Source organism: Helobdella robusta, assembly GCF_000326865.2.
Source record: "Helobdella robusta unplaced genomic scaffold HELROscaffold_61, whole genome shotgun sequence".
NCBI lineage: Eukaryota > Metazoa > Annelida > Clitellata > Rhynchobdellida > Glossiphoniidae > Helobdella > Helobdella robusta.
The window spans coordinates 244860-255110 of NW_008705338.1; the positions used below are offsets into that span (position 1 = coordinate 244860).

The following is a 10251-nucleotide window of genomic DNA, read 5'->3' on the forward strand; positions in this document are numbered from 1 at the left end:
AGTGCAAATGATGTAAGAAAATAAATAAATTAATTAAAATATATTGTACATTCATGTATGTGCAAGATATCGTATAATGATTGATTGATATTGGAATGCGATGTTTGATATCTGACTTGAAGTGTTATTATATTTGCGATATACACTACGTTAGTGAATTGCGATTCGGAAAACGATAGTTTTTGAATGATAATTTTTATCTATATAATTGATTAACATTAGTTGTTGATTTTTAAATAAATAAAACGATAATTAACAAGTTTATCGTGTCGCTATTTTCCATAGAAATAATATTTGAAATTATTGTCGATGTTTATTAGGCGGCGTGATGGTCTAGTGAATAAGGTTCGATTCGATATGACAAAAAGATCCCTACTCATCAAATGCTTCGTGTGTGATGCGTCGTTTAGCGCGTATTCATATACGATGTTTGTGACATGAATTCGGAAAATAAGTTTATTTTGAATTTTAATAAACTAAACGTTCACCAAAATACTTTAGTGACAAAAATTGAAAAAAACGAACTACAAACCCTAACCGCGTCCGCATACAAATATCCATCCGAGCCTTCACCTCGGCGGAGTCTTTCCTGGCCGGGATCCGCCACTACAATAGACCCTCTCAAGGTCTGAAAACACGGGCTGGGCGGAAGTTTGTTCGCGCCCTGCTTGTTGACTAGAGACGCCGACCTCGTCAACTATCAGCAAGTCTTCTTCAACATAAATTATTTTAGGTGAAATAATTAAGCCGAGCCAAATTTCAATTGTACACTTCTTTTATTCGATAAAAACAAAATAGTAAAAATAAAACCTCTGTCTTTATTAACAAGTGATAAATCCAAAATTAACAATCTATTAATACTATAACTGTCAGGCAAACTATCAAGCGATACCAGAACGAAGCCAAGCTAAAAACAAAACCTGAAATAAATAATAAAAAAAAAAAGACCGACCATCTATATCTCAACTCGCGTCCTTTTATATGTTTTTACCACCCTATCTACATAATGCTTTCTATATCATAGAAAATTCTATACTCCCTTTTATACTCTTTTCTATACTCAGAACAGCACGTAGCACGCGTCCCATATATTGCTATACTCCCTATATACAAAACAGCACATAGCAGCGTCGCATATATCGCATATATAGAATATCAAATAACAAGATATACATACATAGAATGTCTATTAAAATATATAGATATATACAGGCGGCAGGCGTCAAAGACGCAATCATTATCATCGCAATTGTCACAATTTCACAAATATATGTATACATATATATATAATTTAAATCAAAATTTCAGTTTTTGCTTGAAATTGTTTAATTATTTGAGTTGTAGTAAAAACCACTTTTGATAATATAGTTCCAAACTCTTGGACCTCTGTATTTAATATGTGGAAACAGGATATTGGTCATCGTCTTATATCCAATGATTATTGGTGGTTGTCGTTTGCTAGTATCCATGATGTAATTAAATATTGTCGTATTATTAAATATAATCATTAAATATTGCCGCAACGTTCTTGTACAAAAACTGCAGCCAAATACATAGTTAACTTTTCAAAGTTGAAATTTTTAATTTGAATAATGGCTCAAAGTGTTGTATCCGATGAGAGCAAGTATCGATTTTGACGGCTCTTTTCATTAAGATTTTGACTGCATGACTAATAGATAGGTAGGCAGTCCGACCAAACATTATTGCAATAGGTCACATAAGGAAAAATTAAAATAAGCCCTTATCTGCATGACGAAACAACTGTTTAATTAAATTTTAATGATGAACTTGGATAATTTTATTTTCAACAAATTGAATAATTTCCAGAAAATTCTAAGTAAGGAAAATTTAAAAGACAAACTTTAAATTGATTTATGCCAACGATTCGGTAGAATTCGTTCAATACTATGTGTATTGTGTAAACAAACCGTTTATTGTTTTATTACAATATTTTATTATTACAATGTAACATTTTCTCATATTTTACATTTTCATATTTCTAATTTTCTAATTACAACGTCATAATTTCATTTCTTGTACTTTTCATTAAATTTCTTGATTTTAATGTTTAAATTATAATTCAATTTTTGATATTTCGTAAAACCAGGCTCTGATGATGACTGTATGTCAAAACAACGTTGTAAGCCTAGGATGACACATAATGATAATAGATATGAAATAAAACAGCTTCGTGTTGCCGAAATCCTTATTAAAAAATTAATTAATGAAAATTGGCAAAAATATTTAACGATATTTGCATCAAAGAAAACCTCGTTCCAATATATATATATATATATATATATATATATATATAAGTGGGTAAGTGGTCTGTTGATGGTTTATGTCTTAATGAAAGGAGTGAATGTTATCAATCAATTAATGATTATGGTTAAAATTAGTTTGATTTGATTGATTAATTGGTTGATTGGATGATTGATTGATTGTTTGATGAACACAAACCCTTAAGTCGGTAATTTAATAAATAAATAAATAAATATAAACACAAAATCCAGATTACTAAAAAAATACAAACAAGAATCATCGTGAAAACTTCCTAAAACAAGAAATCAACAGGTCATTGGCTTGAGGGTGACTTGAAGACCGACCGACCGATTGATTGATTTATTGATTGACTGATGGTTTATGTAATAATGAAAATATTGAATGTTGTCAATCGATCATTGATTATAGTTATAATAAATTTGATTTGATTGATTGAATGATTGGTTGGTTGGTTGGTTAATTGGTTGGTTGGTTGGTTGGCTGGTTCTTTTTTAAATAACATTTCTTTGATATGTTCGGCGTTAGTTAACTTCCAATTTAACCTTTCACTTTATCTAAAGGATGATCGTTAATCATTTTCAAGTTTCTTTAGTTCAAAACCAAAATTTTTGTTCATTTTATGCATGATAGAACAAATTGATATGTTGCGTATGTGCCCAGATGCTCAAATATATATATACTGTGCCTCTACTTTGTTGATTCCTTGTTTGTTTAAAGTGAATACTTAACGCTCATTTAATTAGTTTTACAATCTTCAACTTCGTTAAATATAACACTTTTACGTGTTTTCATTATCGATGATTCCTCTGTTTCTAAATTTAATGGTAGGAAGAATTCCAATTGCCGTCTCAGTTTGTTTTAATTAAAAAGATTAAATTGTTTCATTGTTTTTATTTTATCTCAAATAACACTTACGTTTGATATTTTTTAAGTTTTTATTAACAAAAAAACGACATGGCGTAATTGCGTGTAATTGATAACATCTTTATTTATTTATTTAGTTTACACATGACGCAATACATTGAAACAATTGTTTAATAACTTTATTGAATATGACTTGATTTAAAACACCCAGCATAGGTCCATTCAAAAATTATGACACGCTAGGGGGAGCGACGGAGGGTCTAACGTGACTGTGTGTGACGGGAGGAGAGGGAGGAGTTAACTTGCTGTCGAAGTTCCGATACGTTCCAACGTTTCAAGTCTAGTAATGGTCGATATTTAGGCAGAGCAATGCTGCTACCATTTAATAATTGTGTCACGCTTTGTATACAATTTTTTAACCCCTCTCCCCTCCCAGTCACATCCCGTCACCCTCAGCTGACCTTCCCAATAATTGTCACAACCGACCAACCCTCCCCCAATTCTACAACCTATAATCTATTATTAATAGATAATCGATAACATCATGACCTAAGTACAAAGTTCTAAATCAGAATAAAAATGTCTCGTACAAATTAAGATATGTGTATGGACCATCACTAAATAGTAAATATTCAAGTTTCTGGCGTTTACTGTTCAATTTTAATATTAAGCAACAGGAAATAATACACATTCTTTTCTTGTGTACAGGATTGAATGTAGACAATGCTGGCAATGATACACACATTTCATTGCTTACAACGAAGCAACATCTGGCAACAGTGTGGATCGAACTGTAGAATTAGCCATGAGCATGAACTGGATCGTAACGAGACATTTTTATTCTGATTTAAACTTTGTACTTAAGTCACGATGTTATCTATAATATATTAATAATAGATTACAGGTTGTGAATAAGGGTTGGTCGTGTGTTACATAATTATTGGGGGGAATAGCTAAGTGTGACAAGATGTGACAGGGAGTTGGGAGGGTTAAAAAATTGCATAAAAAGCGGGACATAATTATTGAATGGACCCTTACGAGAGTCATGGTTTATAACAATATAGGATATACAATTATTATTAAATTCTATTTACTAATATAAATTTTTCTCTTTTTTTAATAATTTAGTGTAATTTATTATTAAGTTTATAATTAAATTAACAAAATATTTAATGATATTCATTTTAGAGCTAGTTACTTAAAAATAACATATTAAAATGAAAAATATTAAACAAAACAAAAACTAATAAAATTAAATAGTTTAATTACAACAAAAGTGTTTTCAAAAAAATTGCCATCATCAGTGTTATAATTTTAAATACAGTTGAAAATATTGTGTGACTATAGTAACCAAAAACTAAAAGCCAAACTAAATGTTGACAGGTAAAATTTTGAAGTATTATTTATATATTTTATATAAGTCAAAATTGATTTTAGTTTTAAGCCTAAATATTAGAATAAAAGATTAGAATGCTGGGATTTTCATCAATAATTGCATTTCTGACAGTCATAATCCAATATATATATATATATATATATATATATATATATATATATATATATATATATATTTACAATATTCTATAAATTCTGCCGAAGGTTTGGCGTTAATATGTTTGTAGTTCGTTTTTTCGATTTTTCTCACTTAAAGTTTTTTGGTGAACGTTTAGTTTATTAAAATTCAAAAGAAACTTATTTTTCGAATTTATGCTGCAAATAAGGCCATATTTCGATTCCGAATGAATCATCAAAGTTCATCTTGACTAAGTCAATATTTTCCTATATATACAGCAATTGCGCTTTTAAACATTCATTACATCCATATATATACATATATATATATATATCCATGATTACATTACAACAAAGACAACGGCTATTAAAAAGGGGGAGGAGCTAAATGGCGCAAATTAAGCTAGATTTATTTTTAACTCTTTGTTTACTATTTTATGGAATTTCCCAGTACCATCCTAAGGTTTTAGTTATATTACTACTTTATTAATTTTATCTTTTATGTATCAATTTTTCATTAAAATCAATAATTATATACATATCTTTTTAATATAATGAATTGGCAAAACCTCAGGATGGCACAGAAATTCCATAAAATAGTAAACAAAGAGTTAAAAATAAATCCAGCTTAATTTGCGCCATTTAGCTCCGCCCCTTTTTAATATTTATGTTCATTAATAATATAAATATAATAACCGTTGTATTTGTTGATGTAATAAATGTTTAAATGCGCAATTTTTAATTTTTCTTGTCTTGTAAAATAATAAATGATGTTTAAAGCGGTTAACTTTTTCGTCCTCTTTAAAATGTTATTTAAAAATTTTATAATTAACGAGTGCAAGCCAAAACACTTTTTTTTTAGAAGTTAATGATTTTATTTTATCGTAATAAATGGAAAATAAAAATTACTTACAATTTAAATCGCAACAAAAAAAGTAACAATTAAATTTAATTTAAATGTTTAAACAGGGTAATATGTACGGATGAGCTCAAGAGCTTTTTGAAACCGCTCATCACGGTCCTTGATACCGCGCTGCCACATAAACTCATCGAGATACGAGATCATCGCAGGTACCATGCATCCGTTTAAATTGATCTTTGGCACACTTCCAAAGATTCTCGATGGCATTAGTATGCACTCCATTTGGAGCAACAAAGCCATATCGATGATTGACAGTGTCGTGTGCCAGTCCCGTAACTCTGGGAATATTCGCATAAGCGGCCCACTTGTCAGACCATATTGTCGTGCCTGAATAAGAATTAGATAAAATGTTAATATAGGAAAGGTTAATAGAAAATGTTAAAATCATTACCGGGAAAAACATGCCGTTGTATTATCGGCAGCAAAGTGGTCGCATCACGTTGAGCCACCTCTTCTAAGAAGGCTTCTTTAGAAACATTATCTATGCCGCCAAAAACCCAACGCTGCCGAAATGGCCTGGCCCTTCCATTCCTTGTCCTTTTGTTACTGGACACCAGACTCTCATCAATCTGGACAATTCGACCAGGTCCACCAATTATTTTTGGGTTGTCTCGTACCCAATCGGTACAGAGTTGGCGATGGAGGTTGAACCAGTCAGACAACGTGTTATTTTTATCTATTGGTAGCAACGAAGCTGTCGCTGCCTGACTGATGTCCCCCATGCTCCAATAATATGTCAACTGAATGAACAAAATGATTATTGTTTTTCATTCTAAAATTTAATATTTATAAAATATAATTTAAGTTAAGAATAAAAAAATAATAACCATGATACATGTGCTCATTGGTAACTTACATTTTCCATAAAAACTACCATTTCTAATTGATTTTGTTTTGCTGCAGGCCGTATGGTTTGTACAACGCCATATCTGTTCGTCTGCTGCTTTTTTGGAATTGTACAAACGCATAACTTTTCCACAAACGCATGTCATTCCGGACGACAGCAATCCGTGTTGCATCGCCCAGTCCACTGCTTTTTGTTTCGAATTTATGGCGTTTGTCAGTTCCATTGATGACAGACTATTAACGGCCGGAAAGTTCATGACTACAGATAAATTCAAAATGTCGAAAAAATGACAGAAAAACCAGACGAAAAATGACAGAAAAAAAAATGGCAGAAACATACGCGTTGTTATTTAAAAGTGAAACATCATACATTACGGAAAGGGCGCTATAAAAATTAATTTGATTGATTGATTGATCATAATTTATTTTATTAATAAAATAAATCAGCATTTTCTTTTTAAAATAATTATTATTGAAATGAAAAACAAATTAAAATTTTTAAAATATCTATTATTGAAAATTAATTAAAAATTAATAAATGAAAATGATTGAAAAAAGATCTTTTCTTGTTCTCGTCTTGTAATCTAATAAACATAAATATTAAAAAAGGAGGAGGAGCTAAATGGCGCAAATTAAGCTGGATTTATTTTTAACTCTTTGTTTACTATTTTATGGAATTTCCCAGTGCCATCCTAAGGTTTAGCCGAATGAATCTATATAATTACATGTAAATCTTTTATAACATTTCAACACGGACAGTGCTATAAGGCGTGCGGAATCGCACGGCGAATACGCCGCAGAGATGCTATAAGGCGTGCGGCGGCGAACACGTTTTTGAGATGCTATAAGGCGTGAAAAATCCGCACGGCGAATTGAACGTGTTAATGCTATAAGGCGTGAGGCCGCACGGCGAATTCGACGTTGAGATGCTATAAGGCGTGCGATTCGCGGGTGAATACGACGCTTAAAATTATAAATCGTGAGGCATCTGCACGTCGAATTCGACGTTAAGATGCTATAAGGCGTGCGAATCACGAGCGGGCGAATACATTTGAAGGGTGTAAAGCGTGAGACTAACACTACGAATTCGTCGTCTGTGCATCTTGGATCAATTATTTCTTTATCATCGTTAATTGATGCTATGCAATCCGTCTGAACCCAGTTTTTGGCTGTTTCTTCAGATAACTATTAAACAAAATTTAATTACCATTAATCATTATTAAAAACTTCATTTTAATTTTTTAAAGTATTATTATCATTTGCAACATACAACAATAAACAAAATTTTATTATCACTAATCATTATTAAATATTTCAATTTAATTTTTATTACTACCTTCCGATATTTGCAGTATACCACATTAACTGCTGCAGTGCAACCACACAACAAGGAAACTTTCTATCACATCAACGGCTTTTTCAGCATTCACAAATCCATCTCCTAACTTAAATGACTCTGAACTCATTTTTTCAAATTAGCGTGATAAAATAACCAATTTAATTTAATTTAATTATATCAAACAAAACAATAAAAATCAAGCGAATCTTCAAAAGCCTCGCCGCTCACAATTGAAAGAAGAAGGAAAATGAACTCTTGCCAAAGATAATAAATAATAGTATTACGACGCGCAAATAAAAGTTTTTTTTTTAATTTATTTTCAATTGTAAGTAACGGAAATTTTTACAAATACTTTTTAAAATAATATTCGGCATGAAAAATAATTTTAAACATATTTTTTTGTACGCACGCCTTATAGCAGTCTAACAAGTTCATGGTCGGCGTGCGGCCCGCACGCCCGATAGATTTATCGTTTCAACATATTTATTTAGAGTATAATTAAATTATTATATTGGTCTTTTTATCACAAGATTAGCATCATTAGCCTAATAATATTAATAGATATATTTGGTTTCTTAGATTTCAAACAAAATTGACATTGATACATCATACAAAACCAGTGAAGTTGACATTCATCATTATTGGTAGGCACTTTTTTAAAATTTAATGATTTTTACTAAAAATAATCAATTGCATTGAAATAGGAGAATAGTATGGTGACTCCCAAAAAAGCAAGTTTGACAGTTATACGTTATTCAGTCATCAGAAAAGAATAGCATTAGTAAGTTTTTTTTTATAATGTATTTCAAACATATTTATTAAATCTTCATTATAATTTCAGGATCATAGGTACAACTTAACGCCTAGTAAACTTGCTGCAAAGTATGAATTGAAAAACATCAACAGAAGTAAAAAAAAATTTAATGTGAACTATCAACGAATTCAAAAATATAAAATTAAATGTAAATATATCATAAATAAACTTGATAAATTGAAACTGATAAATGAAGAACTGATTGATAAATTAGGTGGAATAGATGGTTAATTAACATTCTAGTGTTTATTATTATACTTCTATTTAGGATATATTTTTCAACGACAGACATTGAACAGATCTATAATTTTTATGAATTTATAACAGCTAGAATAGATTGGATGGAGCTCTATGCTTACATTTTTCTTCTTTTATAATTAGTGTGATTTTTATTATTTTATTTATTTAATCTTAAATGTATTCATCTGATTAGTTACATGTCAAACCATATTTCTAACTTATTTCACTCCAAATTATGGTCAAAGCAGTTGTTGACATCTTATATCAAACATATCACATTTTTAATGTTTTATTAAAAAAAAATATGTAAACTGTCTTACCTAGATTGCATATATTCAGTCACACCTCTTGTATTTTCGTCTTAGTTCAAATATGTTAGATATTGTAAAAATATGTTAATTATGACATACCACCTAATACAAACATGCTACTATACATATACATTATTTCACAGATAATGTAAATGAAAAAATTTTGCATACAACATACAAGAATTGTTCAAATGTTTGAAATTTATTGAAAGCACATTTCATTAATATTGATCTGGCAATGTAGTAGTTAAATTCATAATTTTGAAGTCAGTGACTCGCTCATGGAAAGCATATTAATTTTTTTTAAATTGTTAAGATTAATTTTCCAATTAAAACAAAATAAAATTAATGGTTATGTTCAATGTATTTTTTTCAATACATTAACAATATGTTTATAAACAATATGCAATACAAATTAAATTAAATGTTAAAATGATTAAAAAAAATTGTATTTATTTTGGCATGATTTTTACCGAAAAGAACTTTGTAAATAGAAAGTGCTTCTTTTTTTAATTTAATTTTTTTATCTGTTAAAGTTGTACTTTTTACTTCAAATTTCAATATGCATTTAATTAAAAAATAAAAACAAAATTATGTAAAACTTTACTTTCACAAAAAAAATTTTTTTTCTTATCTGATTATTTTCAGTTTCTTTCGGCTGTTCATTCCCCATTTAACATTTATATTTCAATTTGTATATAATTATTATCGATATATAAATTTTAAATATATTTTTATATTATATATGTTTATATGTATTATATATATATATATATATATATATTAGGAAGAAGACCAAGTTCTATACAGTTGTTCAAAAAATCCACCGACGATTCAGCATTAACAAGTTTTATGGTTGATTTTCTAATATTTTGAACTAGTTCTTTACAATTAAGTCTATTCAAAATGTTGAAATCCATTTTATAATCGTTTATGATTTTAATTGTTAAAATTAATCAAGCAAGATCCCATTTTTATAATCGTTTATTTTTTATATTATTATTAAAGTTATGCATATAGATCTATTTCGACGTAAAGTCATCATCAGTGCAATATATATTTTAAATAAATTCTATTAATAGTTAATTAGTTGTATTTTTTAATATATTAAAATAAAATA

The 10251-nt window shown here is 29.1% G+C and overlaps 1 protein-coding gene across 1 annotated transcript in view; it reads right to left on the bottom strand.

Moving 5' to 3' along the window:
* Positions 1-10251, bottom strand: part of HELRODRAFT_87910 (hypothetical protein) — a gene marked incomplete at both ends in the record, with an annotated part of 32019 nt that overhangs the window by 12462 nt on the left and 9306 nt on the right. The window lies entirely within an intron of this gene.